The 17,798-nt window shown below is 50.1% G+C and overlaps 1 protein-coding gene across 3 annotated transcripts in view; it reads right to left on the bottom strand.

The window, feature by feature from the left end:
* Positions 1–12,349, bottom strand: part of Acacb (acetyl-Coenzyme A carboxylase beta) — a 104,441-nt gene extending 92,092 nt beyond the window's left edge. For 2 of the 3 annotated variants that reach the window (XM_006530111.3, XM_006530113.3), the window contains exon 1: positions 11,845–12,349. The gene's annotated coding sequence lies outside the window, so the exon portion shown is untranslated. Of the gene's footprint in view, positions 1–3,124; positions 3,218–11,844 lie in introns of those variants that run through there. The other variant, XM_006530112.3, reaches the window with a different exon arrangement.
* Positions 12,350–17,798: the final 5,449 nt, after the last annotated feature.

Raw genomic sequence — 17,798 nt, 5'->3', positions numbered from 1 at the left:
ACACGGAATCATTTTTGGATGAGTACTCCCTGCCGTCAAAAGCCAGCAAGTGTTTTCTCTCATTTCCTTCCTGGCTGAGGTGAGCAGTGTGCTCCATCGCATGCTCCATTCATTTCGGACATTACCTCTCTTGCCCTTGCTAACCTGTAAAAGCATCAGCAAGGAAGGCCACCATCCTGAAAGTGCATTTTCACACAAGCCCTCAGGAAAGAGAGTTCACCAACAGACAGCGTTGCCAGGAGATTACACTGCCAGAAGGTTGCAGAAGCAACCCTGGCATCCTCAGAGGTTCAACTGGTTCCTCAGGCAGGAGGGTGTGACAGGGATCAGGGACCTTCCATCCCTGGCTTCTGCTGAGAGACCAGTCCCATGGCACACACAGACACACTACATAGCCATGGTCTCTTCTTGTCCCGTTTTCTCTCATGGCTCAGTCTGCCTTAACTGTGGACGACAGGCACAGATGCCATTATGGTAACTTTGGGGGTTGTTGGGGGAGATGCAGGATGGAAGAGGTCTCCATCTTCCCTTACAATGAGGTGGCCCATAGGGCCATTTACTCATGTATCCTTGTGCTTGACATGGAACCAAACATGTAGTAAATGTTTAACAATGGAACTGAATGAATGAATGAGTGGATGGATGAATGAATGAATGAACCTATGCACAAACTGAGCACCAATCAATGGCATGAACCAAGCTGGACTTTTGCATTTTAGAGGTCCGGTTTCGGCAAGTGCACTTGGGAACCAAGAGGAACAAGCTGATGCCACTCCATAGTTTTACAGGAAAGGAGCCAGAGAGAGACCCTGACCCAGGGAAGGCCACACTGGCAGGTTCCACATGTGTACATATGAAATAGTGCCATGTTAGAAATAACAGACATAGCCAGGCAGTGGTGGTGCACGCCTTTAATCCCAGCACTTGGGAGACAGAGGCAGGCAGATTTCTGAGTTCAAGGCCAGCCTGGTCTACAAAATGAGTTCCAGGACAGCCAGGGCTACACAGAGAAACCCTGTCTCAAAGAATATATAATAAAAATAAATAAATAACAGACATGGAAAACCTATTTAAATGGTTACTGGGGAAAGGGCAGGGCAGGGGAGCAATACAGAGACTGAGCTGGAATGGACCTTCGGTGATCTGATGCCCTTGTGCCTACTCTGGCTGGGAAGCCCAGGAGATGGCGCAAGCTTTGCGTTATGCAAACTTCACAGGACCTGCTTAGGAAATGCTCGCTGCCTGGGAGAACAGACAGCTGCCTAGAACAGCAGGTGGCCTGGGACGATGGCTATGCTGTGCCCCAGAGGGTCATGTGCTGGGAGCTTGTCCCCAGCTGGGACGACATTGGTGAGGAGACACAGCCTACTCCAGAAAAGACTAGTGCTGGTCTCCGGGTGACAGAGGTCTTTGTGGGAAAGAGTTGCCCCCCCCCCAAAAAAAAAGAAAAGAAAAAAGTAAGCCTGGCTCCCAAATCCCGCTGGCCTCCTGTCTCACTCCTCATTTGTGCCCACGAGGAGGCCATCTACCATCTTATGACCACTGGAAGGCTCTTACCAGAGTCAAACAGAATCTAGGACCATGCTCTTTGACCTCCAGAACTTTGAGTTTAAATAAACTTTTTTTTTTTTTTCTCAGAAAGCATCCAGCATCAGACACAGCAGTAGGGAGACTAACCCGGAGAGGCAGGTGGTGAGAGGAGAGGGGGCTGAGCCTAAGTAGACGGGCACACGCAAAGGTGGCTGGTGACTGGGGCTTGGAGCAAGTTGCCACGATCAAACCTGGAGACGCTAATGAACAGAGCAACCAGCTCTTCCCTGGGACTGGCCTCAACGCACTCCATAATGTAAATTCTGTCCTGACAGGAAGCAATGATTCTAATGCCAGGCTTTGCCAGGGTTACACACGTGGAAACCCTAGGTGTCTTCTCCCTGTTTACTTAAATAAGTATTTATTTAGAGACAAGGTCTCACAGTGTTGACCAGGCTGGCTTTGAACTCACAGAGACCTACCTGCCGCTGCCTCCCAAATGCTGTGTACTACAATGAGCTTCTATCTCTCTCTCTCTCTCTCTCTCTCTCTCACTCTCTCTCTCTCTCTCTCTCTCTCATTATAGCATAGGACCGGGGTCGCCAGGACAGAGGTTACCAAGTGTGTACATGTGGGGGAACTGTTTGAAAAAGCTGCCAACCTCTTCCTCTGGGCCTGCTTTTCACTCTAAAAATTTTTTTTAAAAAATGCAGACTTCCCTCCTTGCCCTGGCATTGCACACACTCAATTTCCACACACCTGTGCCCGCGGAGGGCCTTCAGCCTCTTCGCCCCATCCCTCCCATCCCAGAATATCACCGTTCCACGAGCCTGTCCTTACCTGATGCTTCCACCTCATAGCTTGGACACCTGTGACTCAGAGAAGCTCAAACACTCAGCCCAGCTCAGATACTGACCCAACACCCACACCTTCCCTTGTCAACACATAGATACAGATAATTCTTATAGGACCCAAGGCGCCACAAGCTGTGCTGAGAGATACCACATCTGGCTGTGTGCCTTTCAGAAAGGACAGCAAAACCAGATCTCAACAGTTGCTGCCCAGACCAGCTGGGCAGTGGTCCGAACAGCAGAGACTCGAGAAGGGCCTGACCTCCCAGGGAGCATCTGTTCCCTGGGAGGTGGCTCTCCCCTGACCTGACCTAGCTGACCCCCAAACTGGTTGCTGGTCAAAGTTCTTTTTAGTTTGTTTCTTCTCTTTCTTTTTTTTCCCCCAGGGCTATACTCAAACCCAGGACCTTGTGCACATGAGGTAAATGCTCAACTCAGCCACACCCCCTAGGCTTATTTTTTTACTTCTTGCCATTCAAACCCAAGCAACAACTGTCTGGTGCCGGAGCCATCTAGCCTACCATGCCCAATGCAGGAAGCTGCCAGGCTCCAGCAAGCACTGGCCAGTGGCCAACACCATGGTGCAGCAGGTGGAGGGCTTGTCCCCTTCCCAAAATAACACATTCACTCTGTCTAGTCAAGGTCTTGGAGGGACAGGGACAGCATCCTACAGTCCCCATCTCTACTTGAGACTTTTTTTTTCTCCCACCCGGTTCAGCTCCTGAATGTTTAGGGCCACTTACCAACACTGGGGACGTGGCCACCAGTTCCATTCTCAGGAGAGTCTCACAAGTGCCCACAGGGTGACTAAGGGAGCCCGGCCTTCTGAGTGTCACCTTTCAGCAGGAGGCTGTGGTGTGCTGTATCAGGCCACAGGGGAGGGGCTTGGCCAGTGCTCAGAGGAGGCACCAGGAGTTGGAATTCCCTGCAGCACACTTACTTACCTGCCACCACAGTCCTGGCGCTGGCTCAGCCCTCACCTGGCTCTCTCTCCATAATCTGGGGTTTGCCAGCACAGAAAGCCACCTCCTCCTGGCTTGCTACACGTCCGTACTTAAACCTACTTCACACTCATGCAACCGTTCTCCTTGCCTAAGCCGGCTTCTCTGGAATCTGTTCAAAATGTTCCCACCAATGGGTGCAGGTGGCCTCTAGGTGAGCGACATTACAAGATTGTCCCTGTCCTCTGCCCTTGAGCACCTGTCTAGAGGAGAACGCATGGTGCAGCATTTTCTTGGGATGGGCCATACTGGACACAATAGAAAAAGAGGTGATAGTATCAGAATAGAGAGTGGGTGGCCAAGGGCTCCCTGGCTGCCAAAAGGGTAGCACGTAGCCAACTTTAACCACTAGGGTAAACACTGCCCCTGGGGATGGCTGAACCACACCCCTGCCTATGGGGACAAGGGTATCGCAGGCCATGGTATTTCTGCAAAGACACTCCTACTTGCAGCCTGATGCAGGGGGACCAGGTATCCACTATGCTTCCTGTCTGAGTACCCAGAAGCCCAATGTCGCATGCAGCACACGTGCCGTGCCGTCTTCACTGAGAGCCTGGGGCAGAGAGTGGGATGCTCTGATACTTAAGAACAACGTTATCCTGGGCAGATTCTGACCTCATTCTGAGCCAGGGTCCCTCACCTAGAAAAGAGACAATCCTCACCTGCACCCACCTCCTAGGATTACTGTGAGAATCAGCCCACCCTGTGTGGTCACTTTCAGTGACAGTCTTAGTGGTTCTCCTAAACAGAAACAGGCAGACAGCTCTGACCGTGGGCACACACGGTGGAAGGAGAGAAAGGCCGTCACAAACTGCTCATTGCCTGACGATCACACGCATGCAATAATGACCACACCCACACATATATACACACATACACACAAACTAAATAAATACAAATAACTAAAAATAAATAAATCCTCTTGTCTCCAAAGGAAGTCATATTGGTGGCTTGCCTCTAAATCTATACTGTCTAAGGGACTGAACTCAAAGGAGCAGGAACAGACCCCACACTTTGGGCTTTCCTGGAAAGGGCTTCAGGGAGCCAGGGGTGTTCTGCCAAACAAAGAAAAGGCTTTTTTTCTTTATAAAGTGTCATTATGTGACCCTGGGTAGCCTGAAACTTGACATGTAGACCAGGATAGTTTTGACCTCACAGAATGTGACTGTCTCTGCCTCTGGGGTTAAAAGCATGGGCTACCACATGTGCTCTTTACTTTTTTGTTTTGTTCCCCCACTTCATCCCCACCCCCGCCCACTTCTCTTTGGGACAGAGTCTGACAATGTAGCCAGGCTGGCTTTGAATTAACACTGGCCTTCCTGCCTCAGCCTCTCAAGGTCTGAGATTATGGGTATACACCATCACACCTCACTCAAAGAGTATTCTCTTTAAAAATATATATATATTATTATGTGTATATGTCTAAGTTTAAGCATGAGTGCATTTCCCCGCTGAGTCCAGAAGAGGGCAGCAGATCCCCCAGGAGCTGAAGTTACAGGGGGCTGTAAAGTGCCAGATGTGGGCGCTGAAAAGCAAACTCCTTTACAAGAGAAGCAAACTCCTTTACTGAGAGCAACACACGCTGAGCCCCGTCTCCAGCTCCCTGGAAAGCATTATTCTTATACGGGTTTAAAGACGAGACTCGCACTCTGGCGACGGGGGAGGGGGCGTGGCTTGCCTGCAGTCACTCAGCTTGGACGCACATGGAGAGTATACGTAATAGGCAGAGGCTGCAGGCTGTGGAGCTCAGTTATTCAGCAGGTTAGGAGGAGCTGATTGTGGCAGCTCAAACCTGTTCCCCCTGTACCCCGGAGGCTTAGGCAGGAAGATTGCGGCATGCTCACTCAAAGCCAGCCTTGTGCTTCAGGGTGGGGCTTGACCAGGACCCAAAAGAAAAACAACCCACAAACAACAGAAAAAGCAGCATCAGGGACATTATTCAATAAGTCCCAGAATTACCACATGCCAGAGCATGGGACTCCAGAGAAGGCCAGCAGACAGGCCTGGAGCAAGCAGAAAATAAGCAGCTGTGGCTGGTGCGAAGTCCCCTGGGCACTGGAGCACTGCGCATGGGCAGCGTTGGAGGTGTTGGGGCATCAGAGATGAGAAAGCCGGTGCAGCTTAGATGGAGAAGGCACAGGTGTAGGGAGAAACGCTTTGAAATAATCACCTGTGGCCAGCTGGGCGTAGTGGCACACACCTTTAATCTCAGCACTCGGGAGGCAGAGGCAGGAGGATTTCTGAGTTCGAGGCCAGCCTGGTCTACAAAGTGAGCTCCAGGACAGACAGGGCTACGCAGAGAAACCCTGTCTCAAAAAACCAAAAAAAAAAAAAAAAAAAAAAAAAGCCAATGGCCAATGAGCTGAGGCAGGAAGTAGGAGAAAGGACAGTGGCAGGAAGGGAGGATTCTGGGAAATAGTGAGCCAATAAAAGGAGAGACTCAAGATCCGAAGAGGAAATGCTAATGAAGAAGGGGATGGGAGGGAAGGAGAGTGGTAGACCTGGAATAGTTAAATAAGTTACAAGCTAGTTGGGGAATGAGCCAAAGCTTATAGCATAGGCACTTATTCATAAATATTTGGTCTCAGGGTTGTCATTCAGGTCTTGGAAAGGAAAAAACGGTTTATCAAATTTTTTTTAACACTCATGTGACTTCACACCCCAGGAAACTCTGGGCATGTTGACTCAGAAGGGCACAACCACAGTGCCCAGCACACAGCCGGCACGCGATTAATGCCAGGAGAGCCCATCTGACCTTCAAGCTCTGACTACTGTCAGAGAGTTAGCATGAGCCCTAACTTCCCCGCCTGCAGGACACAGACAGTGGCGGTAGCATCCACAGCAGGCTGGTGGCTGATGGAGCTCCAACTGCTTAGGCTGGCACTCGTGACCACCGTGACAGTCAAGGCCCTCTCCCTGGCTGCCCCTGGGGAACCTCACCCTTTGCTTTACCTGGTAAATGTATAGACGAGAGATGGCTTCTCTCCCATCAGGCTGAGACCTCCCCCAGGCTGCTCCTGGGGCAGGACTATTGCACCTTTTAGTCTGTGTGCAGTGAAGTAACCTCCAGAGGTGAGACTGAGGTGACGGCGTGGCGTTGGGTTTTGGTGGGAACAGAGCTCTCTAGGGTTAAAGGGCGGCCTCCCTGAGGAAGAACAGCCTGTTCCCGGGCTTTCCCTTCCCATACACAAACCTACAAGCCGCTCTAGATCCGACACTCGGGTCAGGGCCCAGTACCCGCTGCCTCCTGGGCAGATCTTTGGTGCTGATTCTGTTTGCACCTTTGTGTTGCAGCTTCCGGCTGCTGCCCTGGCTGCTGTGGGGGCGGCAACGAGGGAGGGAGGCTCGGAAGAACAGGAAGGCTGTGTAGGTCAAGGGGGCTCTGAAGGCCATGAGGACTTGGCAAGGTCAGGGAGGTGAAAATTCCAGGTACAAGGACGAAGCCCGAGGACTCTAGCTGGAATCCCAGTTCCACCTTGTTGAGTGGGAGCAGGGTGGCCTGAGGGAGCAGGGTGTGTGTCAAAACCCCAAATCTGGGGCTGGTAAAATGGTTCAGGAGACAAAGACGCATGCTGCCAAGTCTGACGGCCTGAGTTCCGTCCCTGGAACCCCATGTGGAATAAGGAGAGAACTGGCTCCCCAGGTTGTCTTCTGACTTCTGCACACACACCTCCCCAGTATTGTTTAATGGAAACATTTATAAACAAAAACAGGAGCTCAGCTGGGCGTGGTGGAACATGCCTATAATCCCAGTACTTGGCCGTGGAGGGAGCAAGATAAGGAGCCAGCCTCTCCTACATACAAGCCTGGGTCCAGCCTAGGCTATACCAGACTGTCTCAAAAAAACAAACCAACTCAAATACCCCAAGAACCCTACACACAGCCCATCACCTCGCGTGGATGTGCCTGGAGGGGAGGGTTCAAGTGCTCTTTCACTGCTGTGCGGGCCCGAGTTCTCACCAAGCTCCCAAATCCTGGCTTTCTTGTACGTGAGGAAGGCAGAGGGCAGAAGAACTGGTTGATGCTAACTGGGCTACAGTGTTCCAGACACTATGCTGAGAACATTATCTAAGATCAAGTTCAAGCCACTGAGAGTCCTTGGGCCATTACACAAGCCCATCTCCCTTTCCCCAGGCTGGCCTATTACACACAGGGGAGCCAAAACTATCTACATTGTAACTCTTAAGTACTTTCCCCACCAAAATGAACCAGGACCCTAGGAGAAATAGCAGGGACGGGAACATGCGTGGTACTGAGTAAACCGGGGATCGTCCCAGGGCTTTCCATGGCGGGCGTGGGGGTGCGGGGCGTGAGAGGCCTAGGGCATTGATGGGTCAAAAGAGCATCATGTGTCAGGATGACACACTGCCACTCAAGATGAAAGCGCCAACCCCCCCATGGCTCATCATTCAGAAAACAGACTTTCACACAGTTTTGTGAGTGTGTGAATGTGCATGAGCACGCATGTGACACCCGAGCACGTGTGTGCGCGATGTGACACGAGTGAGTAGGTCGGAGCAACTTTCAGGAGTCCTGCCTCTCCTCCCACTTCAGGGCATCTGTGGTAGGTTGTCAGACTTTCGTGGTTCATCCCAGGTGGCAGCCGTGTGGGCTGCTGTCCTGTGTACATGGATCTCGCAGGCAGGAGAGTGAGCTCCAGGAGATCAGACTTAGGCTTAAAGCCTGGGCCTGGGCCTGGGCCTGGGCCTGGGCCTGGACCTGGGCCTGGGCCTGGGCTTGGGCCTGGGCTGGCGAGATGGCTCAGCGGGTAAGAACACTGACTGCTCTTCTAAAGGTCCTGAGTTCAAATCCCAGCAACCGCATGGTGGCTCACAACCATCCGTCATGAAACCTGATGGCCCTGTTCTGGTGTGTCTGAAGACAGCTACAGTGTACTTATTTATAATAATAAATAAATAAATCTTTGGGCTGGTGTGGAGCAGAGGTCCTAAATTCAATTCCCAACAACACATGAAGGCTTACAACAGCTACAGTGTACACATACATACACATAAAATAAATAAATCTTAACAACAACAACAAAAAAAACCTGGGCCTGCTTCTTCACTACAGAACTCCCAGTTAACTGAGAGACTTGAGACACAATGTAACAGTGTAAACCATTTCCTTTGAAATCGCAAATCCAGTATTGACTGGGAAGCCCAGAGCAGGTACGAGAGATGTTCACCACTGAAGCCTCCTGAGGACATGGAGCGCTGACTGGGAGCACACACACACACACACACACACACACCCCACACACACCCTTTATCCCACTTCAGCATCCACTGAACCTTTGACCTCTGTGCTCTGGATCCCTGTTGCTCAAGGACATGGGATGAGGCCCAGGAGTCCTCCTTGTCCCCCAGGAGAAAACAGGGTACAGCATCAGAAATAGGGGAGCTGGGACTGAGCTGGGCTGAGTGTATTAGCTCAGCCTACAGTCAATCTAATTCTATTCCGTTCCTGGCCCCCACCCCCGTCCTGATTCAACTAGAAGCCTGGAAGACTGAGGTACACAGAACTCTGAGCTCCTGCCCACAGCTCCCGCCCATACCACACCCCCGTCTGCCAGGACCCTGCATAGAAACCAGGAACACATCCAACATGACTCTTCAGAGGTCCCCAAGATCCTGTGAGGTGGTCCTCATCTCTGCCAAGTGGCACCATGGACAATCCCTCCCTCGGGTGCCCCACAATGAGAAGATTCTGAGAGGTCCTACCACAAAGTCTCCGGTGCTCCCCAGAGGCCACATGGATCCCAGACTGGTCCACAGCCCGGCTCCACCTTGCTCGATCACTGCGCCTACCCTGTAGTAAGGTAAAGCTGCAACCGTCTGTCCTTCAGAGTAAGGAAGACCTCCCGTGAGGTGACGCAGTTCCCCGGACCTGACAATCCTGAGTACTGAAGCTTTTACAGCGAGGGGCTCAGAGCCATCCTTCGATACCCATCTTATTCACAAATCATGTCCACCTCATGAGTGAGAGCCAACAAAGAGGCTTAGCAGGTAAAGAAAGGTCCTTGCTGCCAAGCCCGGGGTCCAGGTTGGATCCCTCTGACCTTCACATGTTCTACAAGTCACTTTTTTCTCCTGTTTATTGTCTCTGATGCTTACTGCCTTCGTCTGCTAACCTAGGCCTCATGCAGGAAGTGTATGTAGTAGATGGAAGCTTCTAGACCTCGTACAGTTTCATCTCAGCCTAGAATGTTGTCAGCCTCTGAGACTTACTATTTATTGAATAAGCTCACCCTTTCTAGCTCTTTCTGATCTCTAACTGGCTGGTTCAACTCAGCTGTCCTGGCTTAACTGCCTCTCCAAGCTGACTGCTTCAATCTGGCTCCTCTCTCTCGGCTTCTCCTGAATTGCTCTGCCTCAAACTGAAACTGCTAATCTGTTCTAATCTTCTGGTTCCTTCTCATTCTCTGGCTCGTTCGATCTTCACCTGTGTCTGGCTTGTTCTCTCTTCACGTTGTCTCTGTACAACTGCCTGTCTCTTTCTCTCTCTTCCTTTCCTGTGCTTCTCTCTTAAGTAGCCTCTTTTTCCTGTCTGTTCTCTCAAGAGTTGGGCGTATCCTATCTCTGACACATTCTGTCAAATCTTTCTCTGATTCGTCACTTTGTCTGCCACTCAATTAGCCATCACTTCCTTCTACAAACGTAACTTTACCTTCACTGTTTGGGATTAAAGGATTATTAAGTCTGTATTCCAGCCAGAGGGATTGATTACAGGTGTGTGCTATGGGTTGAACCACACAACTAGGGACAGGTATTTTCAGTAGGGAACACAAATCTTGGGGTTCGCCATGTGATCAAATACCCTGCAACATGTTTCACGCCTGCACAAATAAATAAATAAGTGTAAAACAGATATGTTCAAGAAAGAAAAAAAAAGATGCCGGGTGTGGTGGCGCATGCCTTTAATCCCAGCACTCGGGAGGCAGAGGCAGGCAGATTTCTGAGTTCAAGGTCAGCCTGGTCTACAGAGTGAGTTCCAGGACAGCCAGGGCTACATACACAGAGAAACCCTGTCTGGAAAAACAAAAAACAAAAAACAAAAAAACAAAAACAAACAAACAAACAAAAAAAAAACCCTGTCTCGAAAAACCAAAAAAAAAAAAAAAAAAAGAAAGAAAAAGAAAAAGAAAAAAAAAAAGGTGGACTGACACCATGCTTGGGCAAGCTAAAGGGTCTTTCCTAGAGAGTAGCTGCTCCTATAGAGAACACACAGGTGTGGGGTGGTTAAGAGGGCTCAGAGAAGAGCAGGAGCAAGCTGAACCAGGGTGGGACTTTCACCATCCACCACTTGACTGGCCAGAGCCATCGGGGAAATTCTCTGCAGCTTAGCGCTCTGACCTAGGGATGGGATAAAGAGCACCTGTTACTTCTCGCTGCCCTGGGAATCTCAAGGTCATCTCACTGAGCACCCTGCTCAGACCTGCCATACAGAGAGCAATCCCTCAGCAGCCTGGACTCTGTGACCGGAGCCCTGGATTCCTAGAATGAAGGTGCACAGCCTAGCTGCCAAGCTGTACCCCACAGCCACAACACACACACACACACACACACACACACACACACACACACACAGAGTAAGAAAGACTGAATGTGTGTGTGCCCTTCTCAGGTTGCTGTGATTTCGGACTGCTCCCACACCCCACTAGGGACACACAAACCCAACCCTGAAAGTGAGATTCCTGACTCAAGACTCAGAGGCCACATTAGAACAGGAGAGTGCCAGGATTCTATTGGAGGAAGATCCAGAGGCTACCTCCATTTCAAAATACAAGCATGCCCGTAGCCCACACAGCCTGAGAATCAGGTTTGACACCTCCGGCATTTCTGAATTAGCCCAAAACATTATAAAAGGTGCACGCGCAAGTCCTATACAGACACAAGCACACCCACAACACTACCAGAGCTTCTGGAGCAAATCATGGACGAAGGAAGTCCCAGACATGCACCTCCAGTCATGACTTGGGCCTCCACTGAGGAATGGAGCAGCCAGTGTTTGTTTTGTTTTAAGACAGGAGGGCAGCTGTGAGTTCAAGGCCAGCCTAGATGGCTTGGCAAGTTCCAGGACATCCTGGGTAAATAAACACCAACCAAAGACACAATAAAAGATAATTCTGAGTCCCCCGGAATCACCCTGTCCTGGGCAAGTAGAGATGGTCAGCCACCTACATGGAAGTCCGTTTTTTATTTTAAAATAATAGTCACGGCAGTTATAGGGCAAAGCGGCAGATTCAACCTGAAACACGGAACCAGAGACTGGCTTTTATAACAGACTGCTCAGCAGTTCTCTCTGTGTCCCCTAAAACTCTCAAGTGGCTGCTTTTGTCTGGGGCTGACACTACGAGCCCTCTCTCCACACACACACACACACACACACACACACACACCATCCCACAGGGAAGGCTTTGAGGCCCGTGGCCCCCGGGGGGCAGGGGTGGGCTCACTTACTGTGTTCACACTTTGGCCTTGCATTCCCCATGGCTTCCAAACTGCGTTTCCAGGGTTGACATTTTTCAAGCTCCTTGTTGGCTGGGGCCCGGATCTAAGCTGCCCCGGCAGGCTGCTCTCCGCTGTGACTGTAAATGTCACTTTTAGATTAACCAGCCCCTGCTGTTTAAAAATATCCCCCAGGGCATTTAACCTTCAAGGCACTGAGCTGCAGGCAGCAGTGACCCAGGCTGGGAGGAAACAGATCTTCCAGCAGCCCAGGAGGGCTGCACCGGGGCCCTGAGAGTCCTGCCACCTCAACCCCACCCCACTGCTCCCTTTATTTCAAAATTCCTAGAGACTTAAATAAGAGCCATCTAAGGGCCAAGGTGTCATAAGCAATAAGGGGAAGGTCACTCTGGCCCGTGAGTCCACAGTGAGGGAGGGAGGAAAGTTCCCCCAAAGGTGGCCTGGCACTTCTCCCCAACAAGGTTTTTACGAGACCCTCTGGAATCACACCCCGTGTTCGTGGAATAGCTCTAATATCTTGGGACTTGGTAGATTAAAAGAAAAAACAAGGCTGTCTTATTCCGGATTGGCTGGCTGGGGACAGCTGAGAAGAGCAGAGGAAACCGGCCCATGTTGCTGTCACAGGGTGTTCTGGAGCATGTGGGACAAAGGTCATCTTCAGGTCTCAACCCCGACTGGGACTGGCAGGGAAACAGAAGCCACACACCAGCACCGATTTCTGTGACCACGGCTGTGCCACGAGACAGCGATGCGCACAGATTCAGTGAGGGGGATGGTCTGCCCACTGCAGCCCCTGCTAACCTGAGTGGGATACTTCACTTGTGAGCTCCTTTTCCAGGAAGGCAAAAACAAAATCAGCAAACACTAGGTTTCTTTCCGGTGGACTTAAGAGCAAGAAGAGAACTTCAAGCCGTCATTGCTGTTACTCATGTCTGCTTCAAGCTGCGTCGTCACTGGCTATACACCTGTATGAAGTCTCAGGGCTAAGCACGCCCAATACTGGACAACCAGTAGCCTAGCATCGCTCTTAGACTGTTAAAGGAACTCACGGGTCCTGAGAGAGGTTCCCTGGAAAGCCCACCTGCTAGAAAGAGCTGTGTGCGTGCGAGAGAGACTGAAGGCATTTCGGATAACCTCATCAAACACATTCCTTCTCCCGTTGAGGGGGCAGCTGGCAAGAGAGTGCTTGCTAGCCGGGCAGTGGTGGCCCATGCTTTGATCCCAGCACTTGGGAGGCAGAGGCAGGCAGATTTCTGAGTTCAAGGCCAGCCTGGTCTACGGAGTGAGTTCCAGGACAGCCAGGGCTACACAGAGAACCCTGTCGTGGAAAACCAAGAGAGAGAGAGAGAGAGAGAGAGCTTGCTTACTTAGCATTTCAGGACCTTGGTACCCTCCCCAGTGACCTATGAAGGGTGTTGAGAGTGGAAAGATCACTGAGCTCCGTCAGGCTGACAGGAGACCATTCCTTGCTCGTGGCCTTGAGGTCTCTCATTCTCATCTGCCATTCACCACAGGATTGAGAAGGCACTAACACTGGGCTCCCAGTGTGCCTTGCTTGTAACCTGCTCTTTAAAAAAAAATTCTTAATTTTAGTTATGAGTACACTGTAGCTGTCTTCAGACACACCAGAAGAGGGCATCAGATCCCATGACAGGTGGTTGTGAGCCACCGTGTGGTTGCTGGGAATTGAACTCAGGACCTCTGCAAGAGCGGTCAGCGCTCTTAACCACTGAACCATCTCTCCAGTCCCATAACCTGCTCTTCTTGCTAATGTGTTTTATTAGGGACAGAATCTCACTGTAGCCTAAGCTAACTAACTCATACAGCCCCAGCTGTCCTAGAACCTGTGGAACCCAGAACTCTGGGGTGCTGGATGACAATCATGAACCACCGCACTTGGCTGATCCTTTTGATGACCCCTGTTACCTCCTTCCAGGTAATAGCACCACACACCTGTGATCCCACCAGGAGCCAGAGGTAGGACTGCCGAAGTCTCAGGCAAACCTGGCCTACAGGTTGTGTTCCAGGCTAGCCAGAGCTACCTCATGAGACCTTGTCTCAAAAAACAAACAAAAACAAAAACAAAAAAAAAAAAACAAAAAACAAAAAAAAAAACCAACAACAAATGAAAACAACCAAGAGAAATCCACGCTGTCACAGACACAGACATGGATTGCTGCGTGGCTGTCAACAGTCTTTAGTACAAAGACTGTTCCTCAGAGTATCCTCTGCACATCCCTGAGAGTGCTGGGGGCTCTGTGGGTGAAATGCCTACTGTGTGAGGGTCGCACAGTGGGTTGGCCTAATGCTGCTTGTATTCTAATGCTAATTTGGGTACCCACCCATCCAGACTGGTTACTCCAAAGACTAGAGAGTCCGAACTTAAGATATTGAGTGACCCTGCCCCCAGCTTACTGTGACCGGTGAATAAAGATGCTACCAAGGAGGGAGGAGGGAGGAGGGAGGAGGGAGGAGGGAGGAGAAGAAAGAACCCGCCGTGGAACAGAAGAGTGTGCAGGACAGGAGGAGCTGTCATGGGTTAGCTGAACCGTAAAAACATGGCTCTGGGGGCTGGCCCAATGGAGCTAAGAGCAGTCAGGATGAAACCTAGTAAGTAATAGCTCAGGGTTATAAACCTGTGTGCATAGATATCACGCACACCCAAAGGAAAAATCGTTAGACACATCTGACGACGATGACTCCTCCCACCCCCACTCCTGAAACACACACACACACACACACACACACACACACACACACACACATACGCGCATTTGCGCACACACTATATAAACACTGAAAAGGCCACATGGAATTCATTATTTGTACTACTGTGTCGTCTCAAAGGATGTACTTTCCAGAAGACAAGCAGAAGTGCTAGCACGGCTACTGAGTTCTTTACACTAAACACAAGGATCTGAGTAGAAAGTGCTCTCTTCAAACCTGAGATTCAGAGTCGCACATTCCAAATGGTCCTGGGAGGGGGGGGGGGCAAGAGGTGCAGGTGGATTTACCAGCTGCAGCTTATCAGTGAACTCTAGAGGTGCTACAAGGCCTGAGGCCCGAATTAAAACACCAGGGCTCTGCGGAGATTTCTCCAGGGAAGCTTCCAACCCTTCCTCAGCTCTAGCTGGGAGGTCCCCCGAGGCTGCCTGGCCAACTTAACTGTCTCCCTGTTACCCTGTCCATCACCGAAGGTTCAGCAAAGCTGAAAAGCCACATCGCATACATACCCTTAGCTTTTGCTTCTCCATTGGAAAGCCAAGGCGTTACTCCCTGGAGAACACTGGAGAGGGCAGGGAATTCGGAGAATCAAGAACTCACCAACAGAACCGCATTGACTTGGCCCTGCTGGGCTCACTCAGGTCATGATCAGGGAGTGAACTTTCACACAATTACTTTACAACTTGAGGTTCCCGGGATGGTATTTGCATAACTGACTTCCTTGCTCCCAAGGGAGGTGACAGGGACCATTTCTTTCAGGTAAGTCTTCACAGACTTCTGTATTAGTCAGGGTTCTCTACAGTCGCAGGACTTATGGGTCCTCTCTATATTGAGGGAATTTATTGTGATGACTTATAGTCTGCTCTCTGACTAACCCAACAACGGTCAGCTCTGAATGAGAAGTCCAAGGATCTAGTAGTTGCTCAGTCGCACGAGGCTGGGTGTTTCAGCTGGTCTTCTGTAGGTTCCAACAGATGTGCCGGCAAGTAAGTGCAAGCCGGTGAAGAAGACCAAATCTTCCTTTGTTCAATGTCCTTATGGGGACCTCCAGCAGAAGGTGTGGCCCAGATTAAAGGTGTGTACCACTACGACTGAATCTGGGACTTGGTTGACCTTGAACTCAGAGATCACTTTGCCTTAGTCTCCTGGGATTAAAGTCATGCCCTACCTTGCCCAGGCCAAAGCTTTTCATGGCCACTATGCCTCAAGACCTCCATGCCAAGATCCAGGTCAGAAACCTGCGTCTTCCAGCCTCAAGATCTGGATCACAGGTGGGCCCTCCAATTCTGGATTGTAGTTCATCCCAGATATGGTCAAGTTGACAACCCAGAATCGTCATTATAGCTATCCACAGTGTGTTACTCAGAGACAGCGAGATCTACACACGGTGGGGGAGGGGGGAGCACATGTCTCTGCTACCTGGCTGTGTAGACCATGCATTGCTTTGGTTTGACCCGGAAACTTTTCTTTTACCTCCAGCTTGACCAGAATTAGGGACATTTTTCTTGGGCCTTTTATTCCCACCCACCAGCAGGGCATATGAGGTTTAGCAATCTGTCTCAAGCAGGCAGCATCCTCATTTACTACATGCTGGGGTTGGGGACAAAGGCGACTGGGACACATTCAGATGGAATTAAATTCACATTACCATCCAAACACCCTCAAGCTTCAAGAACTCCTGTACACGCAGCTCCTGACCATTTCTGAGTCCAGCAGTTTTGCAACTAGATGGCTACAAACCTAAATAAAAGCTTTCAATCAGGGCTGGTGAGATGGCTCAGTGGGTAAGAGCACCCGATTGCTCTCCCAAAGAGTTCAAATCCCAGCAACCACATGATGGCTCACAACCATCTGTAACGAGATCTGACGCCCTCTTCTGGTGTGTCTGAAGATAGCTACAGTGTACTTACATGTAATGAATAAATCTTTAATAAAAAAAATAATAAAATAAAATATATTCTCTATTATAAATCAACCTTGTTACAACTACAACTTGGGAATAAAATTACCTAAGGGAAATATTTGTTTAAAAAAAAAAAAGGTTTCAATCTACCCAGCCATCCTGGTCATTTTTGGACACTGCTGAACTACAAAACTGCAGAGTAGACCCCCCCCCCCCAAAACCTACTACTACATCCTCAAGGAACTTTCCCTGTATATAATTAGTGATTCACTTGTGTCTCTTTAGGGGGCAGACTGGGGTTGGGCCATATGTCCTTTAAGCTGTTCAGTCAAGTATGGTGGCTCACACACCTGTAATTCCTGCACTTGGGAAGCTGAGACCGGACTGCCATGAATTCAAAGCCAGTGTGGTTTCTAAAGTATTATTATTATTATTATTATCTAGTTTTTCGAGACAGGGTTTCTCTGTGTAGCCCTGGCTGTCCTGGAACTCACTCTGTAGACCAGGCTGGCCTCGAACTCAGAAATCCGCCTGCCTCTGCCTCCCGAGTGCTGGGATTAAAGGCATGTGCCACCACCCGGCTAAGTATTATTTTCATCTATTCACCATTACATTGACTTTTTAAAGTTTTGGCTGCAAAGTTGTGGGAGTGACAGGTATGTGCCATACCAGTTTGAACTTGCTTGGTTTTGCTTTGCAAATGAGACAGGGCTTCTTTGTGTAATCCTGACTGTCCTAGAACTTAGAACTCTCTCTGTAGACCAGGCTGGCAAAGTGTCTGCCTCCTGAGGGCTGGGGTTAAAGGCGTATATAACCACACCTGGCTTCACCTTGGTTTAGTTGAAACAGGGGCTATGTAGCCCTGGCTGTCCTGGAATTTGGTATGTAGACCAGGCTGGCCTTGGACTCATATTTGTCAGCCCCGGCCTCCCAAGTGATGGGATAAAGACATTCATCACCACACCCTTATAAACTTTTAAAACACTTTTTGTGGTGTAGTAGTTGTGTGCATATGCCACACACGGTCTGTGGGGCTCAGCAGATTTCCTACCTTGTGAGTCCAACGTCTGGAACTCAGGTCAGGCCTGGCAGGAGCCCTCTACCTACCTGCTGGTCCCCTGCCCATCAGTCTTTACCAGTCCCCTGCCCCCAACTAACTCATTTCACTTTATTATTCTAAGCTGTGTATAGATGCTTATGTCCACACAAGACAGGTGAGTCCAGGTGTTGTATTCTCTGGTGTGACATACAGCTGTGAACCATGCGCTATGAATGCTGGGATGGAACCCGGGTCCTCTTCTGCCAAGCCCTCTTCAGC

The sequence above is a fragment of the Mus musculus genome, chromosome 5, assembly GCF_000001635.26.
Source record: "Mus musculus strain C57BL/6J chromosome 5, GRCm38.p6 C57BL/6J".
Classification (NCBI taxonomy): Eukaryota; Metazoa; Chordata; class Mammalia; order Rodentia; family Muridae; genus Mus; species Mus musculus.
Note: the sequence above shows the minus strand (reverse complement) of the source record. Positions and strands in the feature narration are given on the sequence as shown.